Here is a 12,500-nt window from a genome sequence, read left to right as displayed (position 1 = left end):
CCTTTCTCTCTCTCCGCCTTTCTCTCTCTCTCCTCTCTCTCTCCCCCTTTCTCTCTCTCTCTCTCTCTCCCTTTCTCTCTCTCTCTCTCCCCCTTTCTCTCTCTCTCTCTCTCTCTCTCTCTCTCTCTCTCTCTCTCTCTCTCTCTCTCCCCCTTTCTCTCTCCCTCCTCTCTCTCTCCCCCTTTCTCTCTCTCTCTCTCTCTCTCTCCCCCTTTCTCTCTCTTCTCTCTCTCCGCTCTCTCTCCCTCCCCCTTTCTCTCTCTTCTCTCTCTCCACTCTCTCTCTCTCTCTCTCTTTCTCTCTCTCTCTCTCTCTCTCTCTCTCTCTCTCTCTCTCTCTCTCTTTCTCTCTCTCTCCTCTCTCTCTCTCCTCTCTCTCCTTTCTCTCTTCTCTTCTCTTCTCTCTCTCCGTCTCTCTCCTCTCTCTCCTCTCTCTCTCCCACACAGACAGACAGACACCACCAATGTGTTGAAAGATTACAACATTTCATTTGGAAATAATCTTCATCCAACCCCCCCCCCCCAAAAAAAAAAAAAAAATCCTCATGTATTCTTCACACAGTCATTCACAAATGAATGTCTTCCGCTCTGTCTTTCTCTCTATCTCTCTATATTTTTCCGCCCTCTCTCTATGTCTCTGTCAGTCTCCCTCTCTCCATTTACTTCTCTCATCATCTCTCTGTCAGTCTCCCTCTCTCCATTTATCTCCACCTCTCTCTCTCTTTCTCTCTCTGTCTTTCTCTTCCTTTCTCTCCCTTTCTTTCTCTGTCTCTCTCTTTTCTATCTCTCTCTCCCTCTCTCTCTCTGTCTGTCTCTCTCATTCACTCTCTCTCTCTCTGTTTCAAATTCAAATTCAAATTCAAAGGTTGCTTTATTGGCATTACTCAACACAGGTGTTGCCAAAGCTGACATACAATAAAAATCATAAGAAATAATAATAATAATTAAAGAGGAAAAAAACAAAAACAAACAACCATATAGAACAAGGGAGATAAAAAAAATAATAAAAAAAACTGAAGATATTTCCAGGGAACTCATTTGTTAGCCTTGAATGGAGTTTTCACTTTCAGAATGGCAGGCTTGAATATATTGCCCCGCTAGTTCAGTGCAAGCATGTATTTCACCCAGGAGGAATTCCAGTTTTTTTTTTCAGTTTTTAGAAATCCAGGACAGGCTTTTTCAAATTTTGTAAAATAAGACAGTCTTATGTCCTTATATTTTTCGCATTCTAAAAGAAAATGGGCTTCATTTTCTATTTCTTTAGTGTTGCAATGTTTACATATGCGAAATTCCCTTGCAAGCCATGTTTGTCGATGTCTTCCTTTTTCAATTTGGAGTGTGTGGTCACTTAACCTGTATTTGGACAATAATTTTCTTTGTTTGCTGTTTGTAATATTTGTCAAATATGGGGCCAATTCGTAATTGTGTCTGATAGATTTATAACAATTTAGTTTACTGATGTGACTCATCTTAATTTCCCAAATATTGAGATAATGTAGCTTGACATTTTTCTCGACTTCTTTTGCTTTTGTTATTATGTTTTTGTAGTATTCGTTCAAATTGTATCTTTTTACCAGAAAGTACAGGGGGTCACTCTGAGGGTGTTCACCTCTCAACTGGGCAGCAATGTGGTGATACCTCTCCGGGTCGCTGTTCTGCAGGTGGTGCCAGAATTTTGTCCCTCTTTTATTTATATCAGCCAGGAGGGGGTAACGTCCCATTTCAGCCCTGCAGCCAAGGTTGGGGCTACCTCTATGTACGTTTAGGATGTTTTTACAGAATTCTAGGTGCAGCACCTCAGTTGGGCTTTTGTCCCATGCATCCCAATTGTCCTTGTACTTGGCGCCCCAAATCTCACTCACATATAGGAGGATGGGTTTTATGAGAGAATCAAATATCTTTATCCAGGTTTTTATTGAGGGGTTGTATTTATATAATGATTTCCGTAGCATGTAGTATGTTCTTCTGGCTTTTTCAGTTAAATCGTGTATAGTAAGATCTAGTTTTCCTAAGGAATTGAAAGTTATTCCTAAGTAATTTATTTTTTTCACTTGCTCAATTGGCTGGCCTGATATGCTAAATTTGTATTCATTTGTTTTTTTTTTTGTACGTTTGAATATCATTATTTTTGTTTTTAACATATTAATCGGAAGGGCCCATGTCTCGCTGTACTCCTCCAGAATTGATAGGCTTTTCTGAAGTCCCTCTGCCGATGGTGATAAAAGCAGTAGGTTGTCTGCATAAAGTAGACACTTGATATCTTTGCCTAAAAGATTTAAAGCAGGTGAAGTTGATGTTTGGATATTTGTGGCTAATTGGTTGATAAAAATGTTGAAGAGGGTTGGGCTTAAACAACAACCTTGCCGTACCCCTTTTGTTTGGTCAAATAGGTCTGTTAATTTGTTGTTTATTTTAATACCACATCTATTGTTTTCGTACATATTTTTTACGACGTCGTACGTTTTTCCTCCAATTCCACTTTCGATTAATTTAATCAGTAACCCCTCGTGCCACACAGAGTCGTATGCTTTACTGAAGTCAATAAAACAACCAAAGACTTTTCCGTTTTTAATTTTATTCACATGCTCATCAATCAGTGTATGTAGTGTGTATATGTGGTCTGTTGTTCTACTGTTTTTCATGAAGCCAATTTGGGAGGGGTGTAGGGTGTTATGTTTTTGTATGAAATCTGTGATGCGATTGTTGACTATTCCACAAAATAATTTTGACAAATTGCTTCCCTGTGATAAACCGCGGTAATTATCAGGGTTATGTTTATCTCCCTTTTTAAATATTGGGGTAATAGAACTTACTTTCCACTGGTCTGGGAAGTGACCAGTGTTTAGAATTAAATTAAACAATTTAAGGATGGCTTCTTTAATCAGTGGTGTGCAATTTTTCAACATCTCGTTGTAAATACCGTCTATTCCACATGCCTTATTGTTCTTTAAGGATCTAATCTTAGTGTTTAATTCATATAATGTTATAGCTGAGTCTAATTCATTTAATTGATCCTTTTTAGTTTGTTCTAGGAACTTTAGATGAGAGATTAATTTTGTTTGCGTTGGATTGAGTTCTTTTTTTCTGTATAGCTTCTCAAAATGGTCATACCATGTCTTCCCATCAACAACTGGAATAGCCTCAGGCCTGTCTTGTTTTGCATTCAGTTTTTTCCATAGATCCCAAAATTGTTGTTGGTCTAATGCTTCATCTATTTCTTTCAATTGGTTGTGAATGTGGTCTGTTTTTTTCCGTCTCAGTAGAGATTTATAAGCATGTAAAGTATTCTGATATTCTGTACGGGCTAATTGGTTAGCAGGTTCTCTGTGTTTTTTATTTGAGAGCATCTTGAGTTTTTTCCTCAGTATTTTGCAGTCTTTATCAAACCATTTATTTCTGATTATGAACTTCTTGTCCTTGTTCTTCACTTTACCGGATCTTTTTAAAGATCTCTCAGCTGCTATAGAAAATATTTTTGTTATTTGTTCGGCAGCTAAGTTGATACCTTGTTTATTGTTACAGAATTTAGTAAATTTGAAAGTGTAGGCCAGATTTTCTATTGTTGTTGAACCTAATTGGAATTTGTAAAGTTCCTGACAGTCCTTATGCCATTTAAATTTAACTGGGAAAGGGTGCAATGGTGTTGTGCAATGGTGATCTGTTCTTTCTTCTGTTTTGGGGTTTTTCTTTAAACTGATGATGATGTGACAGTGATCTGACAGAGGGAGTTGTGGCATTACCATGAAATAGTTAATCAGATCAGGCTCTAAATCTGTTATTGCGTAGTCCACCACACTGCTGCCCAGTGGTGAGCAGAAAGTGAATTTGCCCAGAGAGTCACCCCTTGTACGACCATTAGTGACATACAAACCCAAGGCTTTGCAAAGTTGTAAGATCTCTTTGCCGTGTTTGTTTATGATATTATCAAATGTATTTCTATGGCTACAAATAATGGGATTCTGTTCGAGGTCAGTCAGTGATGTGTTCAAGACCATCTGTTTGAACATAATCTGATTCATTCCCAATACGTGCATTCAGATCTCCCATGATGAGTATCTTCCCCATTGATTGGAATTCTGTAATATCTGATTTTAGTGTGTCAAATGGGTTTCATTGTAGTATGGAGATTCAAAGGGTGGGATATATGTGGCACATAGAAATGTATCTAAAGAGCTATGTGTTAGTTCTTTATGAATTTTAAGCCATATGTGTGATGGTGCTTTTCTCATGACCTGTATATAATTTGAAATGGATTCTTTGAACCAAACTGTAATTCCTCCTGAGTTCCTGCCACATTTAACATTAGGGTGTTTAATAGAAGATACACTTAAAGTTCTATAACTAGGTAGGGAGTAATCAGTTGCACATTTACTCCATGTTTCAAGTGCTATAAATATATCTGAATTATTTACAATATTTACAAAATCAGAGTCCAGTATCTTTTCTCCAAAAGAAGAGGAATGCATTCCCTGAATATTATAGCAGGTAATTTTAAGCGATGTCATTATAAACAATAAATTTTGCCAGACAATAGGATGTTAAACTACTCAAATGTTATGTTTCAATATAATAGTAATAGATGTAAATGGAAAATAAAACTGAAAAATAAAAGACATCAAATAACAACAGGCTTAAAATAGATAAATGACATATAGATAAACGAAGAGACAGTGGACAGTCAATTTGGTGTAAACACACGCGCACATGCACCCGGACACACACACACTCACCAAACACGCACACTAAGTACATACACACATTATGTATGAACCAGGATACATGCATTTGGATCAATCTCTTATTTTGCATGTATCCACACACACACACACACACACACACACACACACACACACACACACACACACACACACACACACACACACACACACACACACACACACACACATACATGCGCACACGCACACACCCATACTGTAGTCACACTCCCGTAACCACTCATACCCGCACACGTCCTCATATGCACACTCACACTCACATTCATACAGTCACACGCACCATTCTCACTTCAGGCTTGTTCAATCATGTATACACAAACAGGTAAACAACACACTCGCTTACGTATTCAAACACACACACACACACACACACACACACACACACACACACACACACACACACACACACACACACACACACACACACACACACACACACACACACACGCACACACACTCACATACTCGTGCACACAGATATGCACACAGGCGTGCACTCACACACTCACATACAGAAAACACACGCACACACACGCTCACATGCATGCACACACGCACACACACACATGCACATGCACTATCTATCTCTATCATTCATGTCAACCCATAATAATCCTAAAGCCTACACTGCAAAAAAGCCCTCTAAAAAAATAAGCAAAAAATATAGTGTTTTAGGTGAAAAATTGCTTATTTTGAGCAAAATAATCTGCCAGTGCAGCGAGCAAATTGGACTTGGTAAGAATTCTTAAAACAAGAAAATAATATCTAAGTGGTAGGCATAGAAAAACACTTGAAACAAGTATAAAAATCTTATTTTTCTGTTGCTTGTTAAGATTTTTTTTCTCATTTTAAGCAATTTCTTCTCCTTTATTGCTTAGAGTTAGATGTCCTCCAAGAAATTATTGCTCAAAACAAGCATACAAGACGCTTAAAAAGCTGGCAAATTTTCTTGATTCCAGCTCATTTAAAGGCTTAAAACTAGTCTGATTTTCTTAGCTAGAATACTTACTTTCTTATCTAGAATTAATATCTTGTTTAGGTGTATGAGAAAAATATACTTGACAAGAACTTCAAAACATTTCTTTTATTAATATTTCATCAGCTGGACAAACATGCAGTCAAACGATAATAAAACACCAAAATCTAGACAATGTAATTGCATGATTAAACAGAAATTAAACAGAAAACCTGAAATTAGAAACTCTCATCAGAACAGTATGTGTCTATTTACTCACTTATTTACTTAGACATTCATGAAAAAGATGTTATTTGTGAATGGACATTTTAGAATTAACCAACTGCCCGCAGGAGCACTTTTGACTGTTTGATTCTTTTCCAAAGTGGGGGAGGAGAGGGAGAGAGAAATGTTTTTAATTATGATATCAATTTGTCCACGAAGTGCTACTGAGGCGTTATTACGCCTTTCATTATAGTGCTCATCTTTTAATCTGCATAGAAAATACTTAGAAAACAGCCCCTCAATGATACTCAATGCCATGCTGAGCTATGCTACTGTAAGGACAAAAAAAAACATCAACTCAGATCAGAGAACAGCACAGAAAAGTGTGCATAGAAATGCGATGGATTGTCCTTTTATACAATGGCTTAGAACCTGAGATTGCCAGTGTCCAACATATTTACTGTAGTTTATAGTCATTGGACCTTTTGGGCGTATTTTCCAAATTCACCAGAACATATATTTCAGTTAATCTGGATACTTAAAATTGTAAATCCAAATCCACAGAGTTGAGATTGAGGGTATATACCGGTAACCGAGTCCAAAGAGCATCACACATGCACAAGAGATGCTCCGAGTTCACTGTACAGCTCCATGCCTTGTATCACAGTCTCTGGCACGGGATGTTCCTTGCAAACCATATACGTAGATGTGCAGTCTGCCTTTGGATCACTTCGCCACTCTAGTCCTGATGGTGGAAAAAGAAAATGCAGAAAGCTTAACATTGTGCACACACTTTTTATGTAGCTTTAATGGCACTAAATGTAAAAATGCTGATGTCTAGTGAATGGCAACAATGGCCACTAATAGGGGGCATTTCATAGTATGCTTGTCAGTGATATGCAGGTGCCACTTATCGCATGCTCTCTTTATTGGGGTGCAGATCGTTATGTTGTTATGTTGTCGATGTTAACATCATAATCAGAACTGGTCAAAATTCAGAGTCAGTGAACCAAGAGGTGGGCCATGCGTCTCCCACACCTAATGTCTGACCTTCTAATACCTAGTACCAAACGTCATTAGATTGTTTGCAACTCAAACACAATGTTTCCATTAGCTGTTGGAGCCATGAGTTATCCTACCTTCCTTCTGGCAACGCCTCCCTTCTCCTTGAGAACCTCCAAGATGCTTCCTCAAGTATCTGTCAGGCACAGGAACTCTGCATTAACCTGTCAAAGACACATTACAAGAAAACGACATGGTTGTCAGGCCCAGTTGTGTTGTGCGTCCTGTCTGTCCTGTGACTTTCTATCTCTGGGCCTGCAGGTGGGGCAACACCTGTGGTGAAGCCACAAAGACATCCTACAGGACAGACATACAACAACACTTAAATACTATCTGTTATGACATAATGTACCACCACACTTACTTCACTCAATGTCAGCAACGCAGGCCAGACTGCCAGCTTATCTTAGACAAGCCTTTTGCACCTATGACAAAACACATAATTAGAGTGCTGGAGTTGATGTTACAGAAATTACAAGATAAGATGAGGGCTAACATCACAATGGCATTGACTGACTTCCTGTAAAACCTAAGTTGAAATGCCATATCAAATACCACTGCCTAGATGTTGACTGACACATGTTGTTGGATTACCAATGATTTTGCATCCTCAAGCAACTCCACACCATGCATGAAACACCACTTCTTGTTGTCTATGGCAAGCAAGTCAGGTACATCGTCACCACTTTTTAGACTGGGGAATATTGTCACCATTTAAAAATATTGGTAAATAACGTGACTACAGCCACTTAAGACAGCGTGAAATTAAAGTTAATTAAAATATTTTTCACCATATCCATACAATACAAAATAACTGTTGACACCATGCCAACATGAAAATGACAGCTAATTGGCTAAAACATATTTTGCTTTGGTGTAAGTTAAGTATTCAAGCAAGGGGTAAAGTGCAAAACAATTGAACAGGGACAGAAATCCTACCTTTTACAATACAATGTCTGTCTTCAAAGTCACATCTTCCACTCGCACCGGGTGTAACCATCTGTGAAGTTGAAAAACAGAGGTGAACCTTTTTTCACAATATGGGCAAACATGGCTTTTCAAAGGTGATATTCAGGACTGGCCAATAGTGACGCCCATTACAAAAAAATAAGATACATATTTTGAGTAACATGTGGGGCACTACAGGGCAATAGCAAGCTAGAGAGCAATAGCTAGCTGTTAAGCTAAACAGCTGCAGGTGTTACACTATGTTTAAAATAATGATGCTAGTAATTTACACTTCAGACTGGATAAACCTTAAGGTTATTTTTTTACTCCTAAAGATGTTGCACAAGATAAGCTACTGTTTAAGAGTGGATATTTGAATGCAAGACAAACAGCTTGTCAGATCACACAGCATGATCTAACAATATTCGTATCAGTTAACTTTCCATACAGACAAAAACGCCAAAAACATCACAATAGCGTAGTATACTTCACAAATGACTGTAATAGTGTCTTAATACAAGCATATTGCCAAAGATGACAAGGATTGAAACGGATTGTGAAACTTACCTGGTTGAAAACGATTGTCTCAATTTCAAAGCAGGAGACCAACTGACAAACAGGAAGTGACGTAATTCCATTTCCGGTTTTACTCTTTGGTGGTTTTTTTTGTTTTTGTTTGTTATCCCACCTGAATTACAGCATGAATTTCATATATATAGTTTTGATTTATGTAAAATATTTCTGTACCAATAAGGTAACAACTTGGTGCCAGCAGGAAGAAGATAAATACCGTCAATGAAAATGTGTTTCGACAATAGGCGATTCATTTCTTACTGCCACCTACTGTTCTGAAGTGTGATGTGCATGTCAGTTAATATTATTTTTTTCAAGTGCATACATTATTTGTTTAGATTATTTGTTCATACACGGACAGTTCAAATGGTGTTTATATGATTTCAATGAATCATTTTTCCATTTTATAATAATATTCCTTAAATTGTATGTATACATATTTCTTAATATTTACCAGGACCCAGAAACGTTTTTTGAGTGTGCCTTAAATAAACAGAAAAAAACCTGTTGCCCTTACTGTTGCAGTTGTGCAACAGGAAATAAAACGTGCATTGAAGCACTTTATTTTGTCAAATCATATTGATCTAGATGTTATAACTTCAGGTAGGCTATAGGCCTAGGTTTGCATATTAATATGCAAACCTAGGCCTATACAAGACATGTCCAATTAGTGTAACGATAGAATCTAATGATAGATAACAAACTAAAAATGTCGTCTGGACAGATGCTGATATTTCTGAACTTTTGTTTTTATCTGCTGCAAGGACCATGCTATACATCTTATCATAGAATTAAGTGAAATAACTCACAAACTTTTTTGCTCTGACGACGGAGCATCTTAAAAACGCAGCATCCTGAACAACAACATGCCCCCTAAGCAGCATTATATGCTACATTTACCTTCACATAGGCCTATAGCACTGGGTCCTTTGAGACACGTGTGCATGAAAAAAAGGTTAGAGTCAAAGCATTGTTTTTTTATTCTAAATTTCAAAATTAAAATAGGCCTATAAAATATTGTATCTTGTAAGTCATAGCAAAATGGCCCTGCTGTGGGCAACAGGTAGGGCACTCGTCTGCCATGCGGCCGACCCGGGTTCGATTCCCGGTCCGGGTCATTTGCCGACCCCTCCCCATCTCTCTCCCCATTCACTTCCTGTCCACCTCTCAAACTGTCCTGTCATCATTTAAGTTGTAAAAAAGACCAAAAACAATCTTTAATTTTTTTTTTTTTTAAATCATAGCAAAATTTTCGAAAGTTGCCTACCCATCAAACAAACAGTATATTTGCTCATGAAAAAGAATCGGGCCACACATCAGCGGTATCAAAGCCTCAGAGGCATATGTCAGTTCAAAGATTAGATTTTTTGAATATCATCTCTGAAATGGATGTCTCTTGGTAACAATTAGGAAAGACAATAATCACAGAAATGGGACTCCTATTTTTTTTGAATATACAGCTCCAGGCCTTTTTATTAGAATACCATGAAAAAGTTGATTTATTTCCATAATTCCATCAATAATGTTAAACTGTCATGGATTGTAGATTCATGGCCCAGTTTTTTAACTATTCCAATCATTATTTTTTTTCTTTTTATATACGTTGGCCTTCCAGCTCAAAAAACCCATGAATTGGGGAATTCGCATTATTAGAATATTGTTATAAAATCACATTTTTCTTCATCAAAATTCGGGTCACATTAAATCAGTTGAAATTTGGTACTTTCTACATAACATGCAATGGTCAATACTTGGTTGGGACACTCTCTGTCTTCATAATGGCCATGATGCGTTTAACATTGAAGTCAATGGCAAAAACAGTGCATGGGAGTTATGGAAGCCCAGATATTCTTGATGCTTTGCTGTCAGCTGTTCTTGTTTGTTGACCTGGTACCCCACACTTCACTCTTCAATATACCCTGTAGATTTCCATGCCACGTTTTGGCGCTAACTCACCAGTTTAATTCTAAATCACCAGAAATGAAACCCCATTGAAAATGAATGGGATTCAATTTCTGTTGAGTTAGAATTAAACTGGTGAGTTAACACCAAAACGTGGCATGGAAATCTTCGGGTATATTGAAGAGGGAAGTGTGGGGCACCAGGTCAACAAACAAGAACAGCTGACAGCAAAGCATCAAGGATATCTGGGCTTCCATAACTCCCATGCACTGTTTTTGCCATTGACTTCAATGTTAAACGCATCATGGCCATTATGAAGACAGAGAGTGTCCCAACCAAGTATTGACCATTGCATGTTATGTAGAAAGTACCAAATTTCAACTGATTTAATGTGACCCGAATTTTGATGAAGAAAAATGTGATTTTATAACAATATTCTAATAATGCGAATTCCCCAATTCATGGGTTTTTTGAGCTGGAAGGCCAACGTATATAGAAAGAAAAAAAATAATGATTGGAATAGTTAAAAAACTGGGCCATGAATCTACAATCCATGACAGTTTAACATTATTGATGGAATTAGGGAAATAAATCAACTTTTTCATGGTATTCTAATAAAAAGGCCTGGAGCTGTATGTGTTATTGATTCATCTACAGTATATTTTCAAGTGTTTGACACATTGAGATGGGATACAGATTTACAATCATGAAATTGCTATGCCAAATGCTGCACAGACAACAGAAATGTCAAAGCTATGAATCAAGAATGAAAATCTCAATGGCCCTACTCATTTGCATGCAATCACAGATGATTAGCTAGAATATCTTAGTGAGATCGAGCCAGTTCTTAAAACAGGTTCATTTGGATTGTCTTATTGTCTTGAAACAAGTAAAAATGTACTCACAGTCTAATTGTTAATGCGACTCTGTCAGTATGTGTTCTATTTTAAGAAAAAAGCTGCTCAGAACTAGTTTTATTATCTAGGTAGGATAAAAAAGATGAATTTTCTTGAAACAAGTCAAATAATCTTAACAATAGTCAGTCTTACCAAGAAAATACATTCAAAAACAAGTGTAATGAGACCAAAATGCTGAATTCAAGTATATTACACTTGTACAGATTTTCATTTTTTGCAGTGTACTGTAGTTTATCATCTTTTAAGTAATTAGTTTAATTAATATTTAGTTTAATGTTGGAGGAGGCTAAATCTTAAACATATTGTACACACACACTCTCTCACACCCACACATGTACGCACACGCGCACACACACACACACACACACGCGCGCGCACACGCGCACACACGCACGCGCACACACACACACGCACACACACACACACACACACACACACACACACACACACACACACACACACACACACACACACACACACACACACACACAAACACACACCCTTGTTGTCACTAATGTAACAAGTTGTCACATAAGTGTTGCAGCATTGATCTTATCTGTGTGAGCTGAGAGAGTTCAGAATTACAGCGGGAAGCTGCAGATGCATAAGTAGGTCGATGTGATGAGTGTTGATTATGATCCACTTTGGTAATGTCATTTCCCACTTGGCTAGGTATTCTATCTCTGCTCAGTGCTGCATCTTTAATGTTCTTTGCAAAGAGTCTGATATTATTCTTATTGATGTGGACATTGTCGTAAAGGTGAGTTGTATTAATGTTATTATGTGTAGCTACTTCAACATTTGGTATATTGGCACAAAAGACGGATACCTCTTCATTAATCTCGTCTATAACTCTTTCAGAAATGTCACGTCTTGGAAGCAAAGAAGAGATTATTACCTTGGCATCAGGGTGACTTTGATTGGCCATCTTAATTGTGTCAATTAAGGATTTAGCTACTCCAGATGTACTTACTTTCAGGTCATTTGTTCCAGTATGTATAATTATGTGTGATGGGTTGGTTAGAGCACCTCTCTGTATGATGTCCTTTGCCTTCTGTGTGGTTGGGCACCATAGTTTCTTGACAGTTCTTTTTGGAAAAAGTCTCCTCTGATCCAGATGGTTACCGTTGGAGTCGCACAGGATGTAGATGTTTCCCGTCTTCATTTTTAAACTTGCGGGGCC

The 12,500-nt window shown here is 37.6% G+C and overlaps 1 long non-coding RNA gene across 1 annotated transcript; it reads right to left on the bottom strand.

Moving 5' to 3' along the window:
- Nucleotides 1-6,459: 6,459 nt before the first annotated feature.
- Nucleotides 6,460-7,364, bottom strand: LOC134444271 (uncharacterized). Its single transcript, XR_010033907.1, has 3 exons — nucleotides 7,342-7,364; nucleotides 7,055-7,141; nucleotides 6,460-6,660 (listed from the first exon to the last, which is right to left on the bottom strand). It is a non-coding gene; the product is annotated as an uncharacterized LOC134444271 (long non-coding RNA).
- Between the last annotated feature and the right edge of the window lie 5,136 nt (nucleotides 7,365-12,500).

This window comes from Engraulis encrasicolus, unplaced genomic scaffold, assembly GCF_034702125.1.
Source record: "Engraulis encrasicolus isolate BLACKSEA-1 unplaced genomic scaffold, IST_EnEncr_1.0 scaffold_48_np1212, whole genome shotgun sequence".
Taxonomy (NCBI): Eukaryota; Metazoa; Chordata; class Actinopteri; order Clupeiformes; family Engraulidae; genus Engraulis; species Engraulis encrasicolus.
This window is presented reverse-complemented; position numbering and strand designations above follow the sequence as displayed.